We start from the raw sequence: 12,356 nt of genomic DNA, 5'->3' as shown, positions 1-12,356 counted from the left end.
GCGGGGCGCGAGCTGGGCCGAGGGGGCGGGGCGCGACGGGGGCGGGGGCGGTATCACGTGCCGCCCGGAGGCGGCTGGAGGGCTCCAGCTGCGAACCGCCGAGAAGGGTTCGCTGCCTGCCGACGGGGTTGGCGGTGAGCGGCTGAGTGCGGTCCGAGTCCGCGTGCCGGCAGGTAGGAAGGGGAGCCCGGGCTCGTGGGGGCGGGCGAGGGTGTCCGTGAAGCCGGCACGGCGGGGAGTGGGGAGGGCGGCGCCGGGGCACGGCTCCCGACCGACCTGCTGACCCGCCGCCCCGCCGCCCCGCCGCCGGGCTTGAGGGCCTCTCTCTGAGCCTGGGCCGCCCGACCCTTCGTTCCCACTCGCTGCCCAGCTCCGGCACCTCTCTGAGGCCCAAAAAGCACCTGCCGGTACCATCAGCCCCGCCTCGTTAGTCACGGAAAGATGATGGAAAGGAGTAGGAAACAGTCCCCTCATTCAAATCGGCGGCACCTGCCAAACCACAGCTTCTAGCTCTGACCGGAGAGGTTGAATACATTGAATGTTTTTAGATTTTTAAACCCGGTAACGGTCATTTTAAAGTGGAAGACCCCAGAGGGTTCTAAAATTAATTCTTTCCCCAAATTTTGATGTATAGCCTACTAGAGCTCTCACTTTATTTTTTACCAGTGGAGGGATGAGCTTCTTGCTTAGGTCCCTTAGGTTAAACTGTACTTCCCCAAATAAGTTAATGCTGCATAGTATTACTTCGTGTGTTTGTGTGATTTATAAACCAGCTCTTATATTCCATTTTCCTCTTTTTAGCCCCCAAATTTTTGCCTCTTTTTGGTTTCGGTATTGCTGCTTCCGTGTGCGTGCTCTCTAGGTATGGTTCTTCCAAAGTGTCTTTTTTTATTAATTTTTTTTAATGTTTATTTGTTTTTGAGAGAGAGAAAACGAACACAGATGGGGGAGGGGCAGAGAGAGATGGGGACAGAGGATCTGAAGCGGGCCTTGCACTGACAGCAGAGAGCCCAATGCGGGGCTCAAACCCACAGATCGTGAGATCATGACCCGAGCAGAAGTCGAATGCTCAACCGACTGAGCCACCCAGGTGCCCCCCCCCCAATTTTTTTAATTTTTAAGATTTTTTAACCAAGTATAGTTAACATACAATGCCATTATAGTTTTAGGTGTGAACAGTATAAAAATTCAACACTTTGGTCATCACTGTAAGTGCACACTTAATGTCCTTCACCTATTTCGCCCATCCCCCTATCCACCTCCCCTCTGGCTACCACCAGTTCTCTATATTTAAAAGTCTGTTTGTCTTTTTTCTTTGTTTTGTTTCTTAAATTCCATGTAGGAATGAAATCTTACCGTATTTGTCTTTGACAGTTTTATTTCACTTAACATTATACTCTCTAGATCCATCTCTGTTGTTGCAAATGGCAAGATTCCATTCTTTATTATGCCTAATAGTCCATGAATAGATCTCGTTTGCTTTATCCATTCACCTATGGATGGACACCTGTGTTGCTTCTGTGTCTTGGCTATCATAAATAAGCCTGACACAGGGGTGCCCATATCTTTTCGCATTAATGTTTTTATTTGGGTGAATACCCAGCAGTGGAATTACTAGATGATACTGTAATCCTGTATTTTTTTTGAGGAACTTCTATACTGTTTTCCACAGTGGCTGCACTAGCTTGCTTTCCCACCAACAGTGTATGAGGGTTCCTTTTTTTTTTTTTTAAAGTTTAATTATTTTGAGAGAGAGCCTATGTGCGCATGAGCAGGGGGAGGGGCAGAGAGAGAGAGAGAGAGAGAGAGAGAGAGAATCCCAAGCAGGCTCTGCACTGTCAGTAGGGAGCCCAATGTAGGGTTCAACATGGGATTTGACAGTTCAACCAACTGTGAGATCTTGACCTGAGCGGAAACCAAGAGTCAAATGCTTAACTCACTGAGCCACCCAGTCTCCCTGAGTGTTCCTTTCCACATCCTTGTCAACACTTGTTATTTGCAAGTATGTTTTCTTTCCTTTTTTTTTTTTTTTCCTTGCATGCATTCTACTTGACCGTTTGGCCCGAAGCCTACACATTAATCACCTGTGTGTAATTCGAAGCACCTCCTCAAAGTGAACTAGTTCTCATCCTTTGCAGTTACTTCAAAACCTGCTTTTCTTCAGGTGTTTCCCTGAATTGTTCAGATTTAAAATCTCCATCCATTTATTCAGCAAACATTTTTGTGCATTTGATATGTGCCAGACACTGTTCTAGACACTGGGAATACAATGATGAACAAGCAACTAATTACAGTGGGAGGAGAAAGACTAAAATCAGCTAACAAGAAGGTAGATGGTGATGTAACAGTGACTGGAAAGACTGCTTTGGTTAGAGGGTGTCAGAATGGCCTCCGAACCCCCAAATCATATAACTTAGGTAGGTTCTGGTGAGGAATCTGCAAAATGATTGTAATATTTACCTGGCAGAGTAAACTAACAAAGAGCTAAGAAAAGTTTGAGACAGAGGAGTAATGTTATAAAAATATAAAACTACAGCATTTAAAACAGAGTGACAGTAGTATGAGACAAAGCAATGGAATCGAATAAACATCCCAGGAACAAAAGAAAAATATGTGTGTATGTGTGTAGGTACATATGTAGGCATACATATGCATGAATTTATGAGATAAGAGAAAAGATCACAAATCAATGGAAAAAGGAAGTTTTATCCAATAGTGAAAAAAATGGGCTTCAGGAAGGTTTCTGAATTAAAAAATGACTGTTATATACCAGCAATAACTAACTAGGAATTTTAATTTAAAAAGTTACTATTCATAACAGTATTCAAAACTAAAGGTATCTAGAAATAGATCTGTACTGAGCTGTATAGTCCCCTAGGGAGAAAATTACAATGCTCTATTGAAACACAGAAGACCCAAGTAAATGAAGAGATATACCACATTCATGGGTGGGAGGACTCAATATCATAAAGGTGTCAGTTTCCCCCAATTCTACAAATTCAGTATCGTTACAATGAAAATTGCATGTGATTTTTCACAGAACTTGACATGCTGAACCTAAAATACATATGGAAAGCCAATGGACTAAGAATAGCTAAGTCAATTTTGAAAAAAATGAAGTCCCTTCCTCCCAGATATCAGAACTTAATATGAAGCTATAATAATTAAGACTATTTATTCTTAATTACTAGTATTGATTCAGGGATAGAAAAGTAGTCTGATGGAATAGAATAGAAAGCCTAGAAATGCACCCACATATATATGGGAGCTTAGCATACTACGAAATGGTCTTATAAAACCAGGGAAAGCATATGCTATTCACTAAATAATGCTGAAATAAATGGTATCCATGTAGAACAAAGACTAAATTAGGTTCTTATTACTGTCTGTTCACAATAGTGATTTCCAGATGGATTAAAGACTGCCGTATGAAAGACATCTATGTAATATTTAGAAAAAAATATATAGGAGTCTGTATTGTTTCCAGGAGGGTTTTTATTTTTCACATAAGATTTACCATTTTAGCTCCTTTTAGGTATATAGTTCAGTGGCATTCATGTTATTGTGTAGCTATCACTACTGTCTATCTCTGGAATTTTTTCATCTCACTGGGAAGGATTTCTTAAGTTACAAAAAGCACCATTGAGGTTGCTATTGCATTATTCCAAATGAAAGATAATGTTGCTTTGAACTAGAGGGGTAACAGTGAAGATGAAGAAAGGAGGATGGATTTGGGATGTGTTTTGATGGCAGAGAGCAGGAATTGTGCATGGTTTGGATAGGGGGTGAGGGGAAAACAAGGAATCAGGGGCAACATCTAGGTATTTTGCTTGAACTACAAGGTGGATCACTTATCATTTATCACCAAAACCATTTGCTGTTTAGTGACAGTGAAGAGGATGAGTGGAGGAAGACTATAGGAAGAAAAAATAGAGAATTCTGTTTTGGATAGTTAAGTTTGAAAGACCTGTTTGACATGCAAGTGGAAATGTTCCAGTAGTGGTTGGATAGATGAGTCCGGAAAGACTGTGGCTGAAGGTGCAACTTTGGAATGACTGGCATATACGTATATTTAAAACTGATCTATTAGAATTGGATTTGGCTGCATTACCCAGAAAATAGATGATAATAATGGCTTAACTCTGCATATGATTCCATAGGTGGGCAGGCCTTGGCTGGTGTGGCAGCTCCATGGTCATCAGGGACTTGGGCTCTTCTGTCTTGCTGTTCCGCCATCTTCAGCGTGCTACCTCATGGTTTAGATGGCTGCTTTAATTTCATATGCCACCTGCTCATAGCAAGAAGGAAAAGGAAAGATGAAAAGCATATAGTCTTTTTTTAGAGAGCGAGTCGGGGAGATGGGCAGAGGGAGAGAGAGAATCCCAAGCAGGTTCACACTGAGCCTGATCGACATGGGCTCACCTGCTCCATCCCATGAGCCTGGGATCGTAACTTGAGCTGAAATCAAGAGTCAGATACTCCACCAAATGAGCGACCCACGTGCCCCAAGGCACATACTCTTTGAAGGACTCTTTTCAGAAGTTGCACATGACATATCCACTTACAGCCCATTAGCCTGTTTTTAATTAGTGGTCACCTTAACTAGAGGGAAAGACAGGTAGTCTTTATTCAGTTACCTGTATGCCCAGCTACAATTCTAGTGTTTTATTAATAAGAATGAAGAGGAAATTGGATATTTAGTTTCAGTTTGGTTTCTTCTTCAACCAGGGCAGTGAAAATGGTGAAAGCCCTGGTGACCCCCCTGGAGTTAAATTTAATGGAGCTTTTGAATATTTGTTTCATTTGGTACTCATAATCCCTCCCTTTTTACTTTCTGTGTCTTTCAGAATTTCTCCTCTGTTATTAAAATTAGCATTTCATATTGAATGCAATCACAATCATAATCCCAAAGATTTTTTAAAAATGAAAAATTGACAAGCTGACTTTAAAACTGTGTGAAAGTGCCAAAGACCTAGAGTAGTCAGTCTTGAAAAGGAAGAACAGAAACAGAGAACTTGTACTACCTAGCTTTGAGATTTGTAATATAACTCTAATAATCGACATGGTATGGTATTTATATAAGGATGGACAAATAGATCAATGAAACACAGTAGAGTCCAGAGATATGCCCACACTTAAATAGTCAATTGATTTTTCAACCAAGGCACGAGTTAATTCAGTGAGGAAAGTAAAAGGTTTTCAACAAATAATGCTGGAACTGTTGGATATCCATATGGTGGTGGGGGTGGGTGGGTAGCGAAACTATTGCATCCAATATACAAGAACTAATTTGAGATGGATCAAAAACCTATAAGTAAAAGGTAAAACAAACTCAGGATTTCTGTGGCTTCGAGGTAAGCAGCAATATCTAAGATAGGACACAGAATGCAATAAAAAAATATTTGATAAAAGAGACTTGAAAATTAAAACTTCTGTTCATCAAAGGGTATCTTTAAGAAAATGAATAGATAAGTCACATACTAGGAGAAGATGTTTGCAGTGTATATGTACATACATCTGATAAAGGATTTGGTTCCAGAATGAGTAGAGAGCTAATAACTCATTTAAAAAACACAAACAGTCCAAGTGAAAAATAAGTAAAAGCCTTGGCAGACACTTCACGTACAAAAAAATGAATGTAAATGGCTAACACAAATATGAAAAAGTGCTCGACATTGTTAGTTTTCAGGGAATTGCAAGTTAAAAACACAAGGAGATACTGAGGCGCCTGGGTGGCTCAGTTGGTTAAGTGCCAACTTCGGCTCAGGTCATGATCTCGTGGTTCGTGAGTTCGAGTCCCGTGTCGGGCTCTGTGTTGACAGCCCAGAGCCTGCGGCCTGCTTCGGATTCTGTGCCTCCCTCTCTCTCCTCCCCTCCCCTGCTTGCTCTCTGTCTCAATCTCTCTCTCTCTCTCTCTCTCTTTCTCCCTCTCTTTTTCAAAAATAAACTAAAACCACAAGGAGATACTACCACATGCCCACTAAAATTGCTACAATCAGAAAGGCTGACAGCATCAAATAGTGGTGAGGATGTGGAACCACTTGAACTCTCATACTCCTTCATTATTGGTTACAGCGTAAAATGGTACAATCATGTTGGAAAAATATCTGGCAGTGTCTTATAAAGTTAAACATATATCTGCCTGATGACCCAGCAATTCCAGTCCTAGGTATTCACCCAAATGTATGAAAATGAAAATGTATGTCTAGAAAAAGTCTTGGATCAGAATGCTCATAGTAGCTTATGGTAGGCAGAACACTGGTCCCTCAAAGGTGTCCATGCCCCAATCTCTGGAACTTGTGAATATGTTATGTATGTGGCAAAAATATTTAGCAGATAGAATTAAAGTTCTAGGACTTAAACTAAATTTAGATTATCTGAGAGAGCCTAATATAATCACATGGTTCCTTAAAAGTGGAATAGGAAAGCAGAAGAGTCAGAGATGAGGCAATGTGGAAAGCATAAGCTGTTGCTGGTTCTGAGATGTAGAAGGCTACCTGCCCAAACCAGAGGGTGGCCCCTGAGAGCTAAGGGTGGCACCTAGACAACAACTAGCAAGGAAACAAGGAGCTCAGTCTGACAGCTGCATGGAACTGAATTCCCCCAACAACCCGAATGAGCCTGGAAGTGGATTCTCCCCCAGAGCTTTCAATAAGGACTGCAGCCCTGTTAACACCTTGGTTTCAACCTTGCGAGACTGAAAACAGAAAGGCAATCTAAAATAGTGCCTAAGAGTCTGCATATTAATAATCTGCTGATAATCTTAAAATGACATTTTGAGAAGCACTTTTTTATACACTGTTTTTCAATAAATTCACCCCAACATATGATTTCAATTCATAGTATGTACTAATGACTCATTAGTTTGTATGGCTTAGACGTGTTTGCTAAACCCACATAATTTAATAGACCTTTTACATGAATATTTTATAAGAAACTTATATTGAAATTGGGAATTCATCCTTCTTCTCAAATCAATTACTCTTCCTGTATTTCCCTATTTTGGTAAATGTTTTCCCTACATACTCAGTATTCCCAACCAGAAACAACCATAACCGTCTCCTCCCTGTTATCCATGACTCTCCACCTCTTATTCAAGTGGTTATCCAATTCTCTTAATAGTTCCTAAATCTGTTTCTTCATCATTGTCAGAGCAATTGCTTTAATTCAAGTACATGTTTCTATTTGAATTATCATTGTAAGTCTCCCTATTGGTTTTCCCCATTGCTGCTTTGGCTTTTCTCCAACTCATTTCCAACCTTGTCAAGTTAAAAAAAATTACTTTTATCATGTTACTCCATTTTCTTAAGGTTAATCTCCCAACAGCTTCCCAAAACTCAGGGTAAACTTTAGACTCCTTAACTTAGCTAAAAAGGACTTTCATGATCTGACTAGCCCCTGCCTTCAGTACTTCCATGTTGGTAACCAACAGAATGAGTTGACATAAAATCAGTAAGGAAGAGAAGACCTAAAAAACACTATCAACCATTTTTCCCTTATAGAGATATGTAGAATCCTCTTCTCAACAACAATAGAATATATATTCTTTGCAAGTGCATGTAGAACATTCACTAAGGTAGACTGTATTCTGTGCCATAAAACAAATCAAGTTTTAAAAGAATTCAAAATATACAAAGCCTGTTCTCCAGCCACAGTGGAATTAAGCTAAAAATCAGGGATATCTGGAAATTACCAAATACTTGGTAATTAAATAACACACTTTTTTTTTCTTATTTTTTTTTTAATAACACACTTCTAAATATGCCATGAGTCAAAGAAGAAGTCACACTATAATTAGAAAATATTTTTAGGGGTGCCTGGGTGACTCAGTCTGTTAAGTGTCTAACTCTTGATTTTGGCTCAGGTCATGATCTCACAGTTTTGTGAATTTGAGCCCCATGTCAGGCTCTGCTCTGACCACAAGGAGCCTACTTGGATTCTCTCTCTCTCTCTCTCTCTCTCTCTGCCCCTCCCCCTTGCTTGTGCTCTTTTGGTGTCTCTCAAAATAAATAAACTTTAAAAAAACTTGTAAAAAATTTAAAAGAATATTTTTAATTGAATGAAAGAACACTAGTATATCAAAATTTGAAGGATACGGGCAAAGCAGAACTTAAAGGGAAACTCTTAGTGTTATAATCTAACAGAAAAGAAACCTTAGAACAGTGATTTAAGCTTCAATTTTAAGAAGTTTGAGAAGGAAGAACTATTTGAAATCAAAACAAGCAGAAGGCAGAGACTAATAAAGATAAGAGCACAAATCAGTGAGATTGATAATAGAAAAACAAGGTAATTCAGTGAAACTAAAAGCTGCTTCTTTGAAAATATCGACAAAATTGATAAACCTCTAGCCAGAGAAGCTAAGAAAAAAAGAGGGAAGACACAAATTGCCAAAATCAGGAATGAAAGAGAGGACTGCACTTTAGACCTTAAGACCTGAAAAAGATAATATAGGAATACTATTTAAAGAATACCAGTTCTACACAAACTCTTCCAGAATATAGAAGAGCATGGAACACTTACCAGCTCATTTTGTAAGACCAGCATTACCTTGATGTGAAAGCTAAAGACATCACATGAAACTAGAGACTAATATCTCATGAACATAGACATAAAAATCCTTAAAGTACTAGCAAATTGAATCCAACAATATATAAAAAGGATAATGGCGTATCATGACTTCAATTTATCCTGGGAATATTAATCAAGTAATATATTAACAGACTACAGAAAAATCAAATGTTCACCTTAATAGATGAACAAAATGTTTTTGTCAAAATTCAGTAATTTGGGAATAGAAGAGAATGCTCTCAAACCAACAAAGGACATCTACAAAAAAGTCTACAGCTAACATCGTTAATGATGAAAGACTGAGTGCTTTCCTCCTAAGATCAGGAGCAATAGAAGGATAGATCTGCCTCACTACTTCTATTCAGTATTGTTCTGGAGGTCCTATCCTGTGAAGTAAAGCAAAATTAAAAAATAGAAGGCTGGGGCGCCTGGGTGGCGCAGTCGGTTAAGCCTCCGACTTCAGCCAGGTCACGATCTCGCGGTCCGTGAGTTCGAGCCCCACGTTGGGCTCTGGGCTGATGGCTCGGAGCCTGGAGCCTGTTTCCGATTCTGTGTCTCCCTCTCTCTCTGCCCCTCCCCTGTTCGTGCTCTGTCTCTCTCTGTCCCAAAAATAAATAAACGTTGAAAAAAAAAATTTTTTAAATAGAAGGCATATAGATTGGAAAGAAAGAAATTGAACTGTTTTCACCGGCAACATAATTGTGTATGTCAAAAATCCCCAACGGTCTCCCACCCCTGCCAAAGAAGTCCCAGAACTAATGAGTTTAGCAAGGTCACAGGTTATAAGGAAATACACAGAATCAGCAATTTTCATATACTAACAAAGGACAATTGGAAATTGAAATTTAAAAAAAGGATCCTGGAAGTACTATTTACATTTGTACCAAAACCCAGGAAATACTTAGGTATAAGTTTTTAAAAATACATGGTAATATTTGTATGCTGGAAATAACCAAACATGGGTGGAAAAATAAAAGATGACAGAACAAATGGAGAGATCATTTATGTTCATGGCTTGGAAAACTCAGTATTAATCTCAGAAGAATTTTTTGTAGAAATAAGTTGATTCTAAAATTTATATGGAAAGGCAAACAACTAGAGTATCAAAAACCATTTGAAAAAAGAACAAGTTCAGATTTTAAGATTATATATCTACAATAATCAGCACTGTGTGGCAATGGAAAAAAGATTATAGCAGTAGACAACATATACACATGGTCAATTATTTTGGTCAATTATTTTTTGGCAAAGATGTAAATAAAGGCAATTAAATGAGGAAATGGTGTCTTTTCAACAACTGATTCTGAAACAATTGCACATTGATATGCAAAAAAATTTCACCCTAAACAGAAGTTCCCTTAGAATGTATCATGAGTCTAAATGTAAAAACCTGAAACTATAAAGCTTGCAGAGAAAGTTATAGGGGAATATGTTAGTGACCTGGGGTTAGGCAAAGACTTCTTTTATGCAATACCAAAAGCATGATCCATAAAGTAAAGATTGATTAATTTGACTTCATCAAAATTGAGAACTTCCACTCTTCCAAAAATACAAGAGAATGAAGACAAGCCATAGACTGGAAGAAAATATTTGCAAATCATGTAACAAAGATCTTTTATCCAGAATATGTAAAGTATTCCCAAAACTCAATAATAAGAAAACAAACAACCTTATTAAAAATAGGCAAAAGAGGGGCACCTTGGTGGCTCAGTCAGTTAAGCGTCTGACTTCGGCCCAGGTCATGATTTCACAGTTCATGAGTTCAAGCCCCGCATCATGCTCTGTGCTGATAGCTCAGAGCCTGGAGCCTGCTTTGGATTCTGTGTCTCTCTGCCCCTACTCTGCTCAGACTCTGTCTCTCTCGATAATAAAAACATTGAAAAAAAAACTTTAAAAAATGGGCAAAATATTTTAACAGACTTTTCGCCAAAGAATACAGACACGGCAGATAAGCACGTGAAAAGATGCTTAATGTTATTGGTTACTGAGGAGATGCAAGTTAAATCAATGATGAGCTATTACTACACACCTGTTAGAATGGGTAAAATAAAAGCAACTGACTGCGAATAAAGTTTGGCACTTTCTTATAAAGTTAGAATATATTTACCTTTTGACTCACATCTAGGTTATTACCCAAGTGAAATCAAAGCTAATGTTTATACCAAAAAAATCTGTATGCAAGTGTTTATAGCTGCTTTATTCATAATTACCAAAAACTGGAAACAATCCAACTGTCTCTCAGCTGGGGAATATATAAACAAACAAGTAATATCCATATAATGGAATAATAGCCAATAAAAAGAATGAATTACTGATATAATAACACAAGATGATTCTCAGTTGCCTTTTGCTAAGGAAAGGAAACCAGACTCCTAGGCTATGTGCTATATGATTCCATTTATAGGACGTTCTTAATAAAGGTAAAACTAGGGTGAGGAAAACAAATCAGTGGTTTCCAGAAGTGTGTATGAAAGAGATTTGACAAAAGGGCACAAAATTATTTGAGTTGATAAGAGTGTTTCATATTTTGATTTGATTGCATTTGTCAAAACTTTGGAACTGTACATTTAAAAGGTGAGGGGTGCCTGGGTGGCTCAGTTGGTTGAGTATCCAGCTTCAGCTTAGGTCATGAACTTGTGGTTCGTGGGTCTGGGCTTGTCTGTGCTGACAGCTCAGAGCCTGCTTTGGATTCTGTGTCTCCCTCTGCCTCTGTTCCTCCTCCATTCACACTCTCTGTCTCTCAGAAATAAATAAAGATTAAAAAAATTTTTAAGGGGAATATTTAAAGGTGTATCTAAGTTACCATTAAAAAAAGGTGAATGAACAAATTTTTTTTTATCACTTTTCCTCTGAAACTGAGATAACCTGCAGTACTCTAGATAGATAACTTAGTACCACTAATTTCCTAGAGACCAAAATTTTTAGAAATACAGATTTCGACAGTGGGGAATTACTGAAAGATTTGAAGCAAGGGAATAATATGATTAAATTTAAAAAGTTACTTTTAGGGACTCCTGGGTGTCTCAGTTGGTTAAGTGTCCAACTCTTGATTTCTGCTCAGGTCATGATCTCCCAGTTCATGAGTTCAAGACCCGCATTGGGCTCTGGGTTGATAGCGTAGAGCCTGCTTGAGATTCTCAATCTCTCCCTTTCTCTGCCTCTTCTGTACATGCATGTGCTCCCAAATAAACTTAATAAAAATAAAAAGTTACTTCTAGGCAGCACCCTTGCTTCATGCACATGAAAACTTTAGTTAAAATGTAATGGAAGAACTTGGAATTGTGAGAAGAAGAAACTCAGAAGAAAGTAATAGCACTGAGGGAAGGTTGAAGCATTTGCAGGATTATTACAAACTGATAGAGAACTTAATTACTTGGACCTAAATTCATGTAGAGTTAAAGATGATGTCTAAAGGCATACACTTTGGGGCACCTGGGTGGTTCAGTCAGCTGAGTGTCTGACTCTTGATTTTGGCTCAGGTCATGATCCCAGGGTCATGGGATCAAGTCCTGCGTCAAGCCCCTCAGCGGACTCTGTGCTGAGTGTGGAGCCTGCTTAAGATTCTCTCTCTCCCTCTGCCCCTCTCCCTTGCTCATTTGCTATCTCTAAAATTAAAAAAAAAAAAAGGCATACACCTTCAAGGAGATAGGAATTAGAAAATTTCTTCCCATTAGACTATAGAAATAGTATTGGAAACTTCCTTTTTTTTTTTTTTTTTTTTTAAGAGAGAGCACTCAGGGGAGGGGCAGAGGGAGACGGAGAGAGAGAATCTTAAGCAGACTCCATGC

The 12,356-nt window shown here is 38.9% G+C and overlaps 1 protein-coding gene across 3 annotated transcripts in view; it reads left to right on the top strand.

Annotated features, from left to right (window-relative positions):
* The first annotated feature begins 43 nt into the window (after positions 1 to 43).
* Positions 44 to 12,356, top strand: part of SERAC1 (serine active site containing 1) — a 66,516-nt gene continuing 54,203 nt past the window's right edge. Inside the window, exons 1-2 of one of the 3 annotated variants that reach the window (XM_045500161.1) lie at positions 65 to 173; positions 802 to 862. The gene's annotated coding sequence lies outside the window, so the exon portion shown is untranslated. Of the gene's footprint in view, positions 174 to 801; positions 863 to 12,356 lie in introns of all 3 variants that reach the window. The other 2 variants (XM_045500160.1, XM_045500162.1) reach the window with 2 other exon arrangements.

This window comes from Leopardus geoffroyi, chromosome B2 (genome assembly GCF_018350155.1).
Source record: "Leopardus geoffroyi isolate Oge1 chromosome B2, O.geoffroyi_Oge1_pat1.0, whole genome shotgun sequence".
NCBI lineage: Eukaryota > Metazoa > Chordata > Mammalia > Carnivora > Felidae > Leopardus > Leopardus geoffroyi.
The sequence above is the reverse complement of the archived record's forward strand: the minus strand, read 5'-3'. Positions and strand labels throughout refer to the sequence as shown.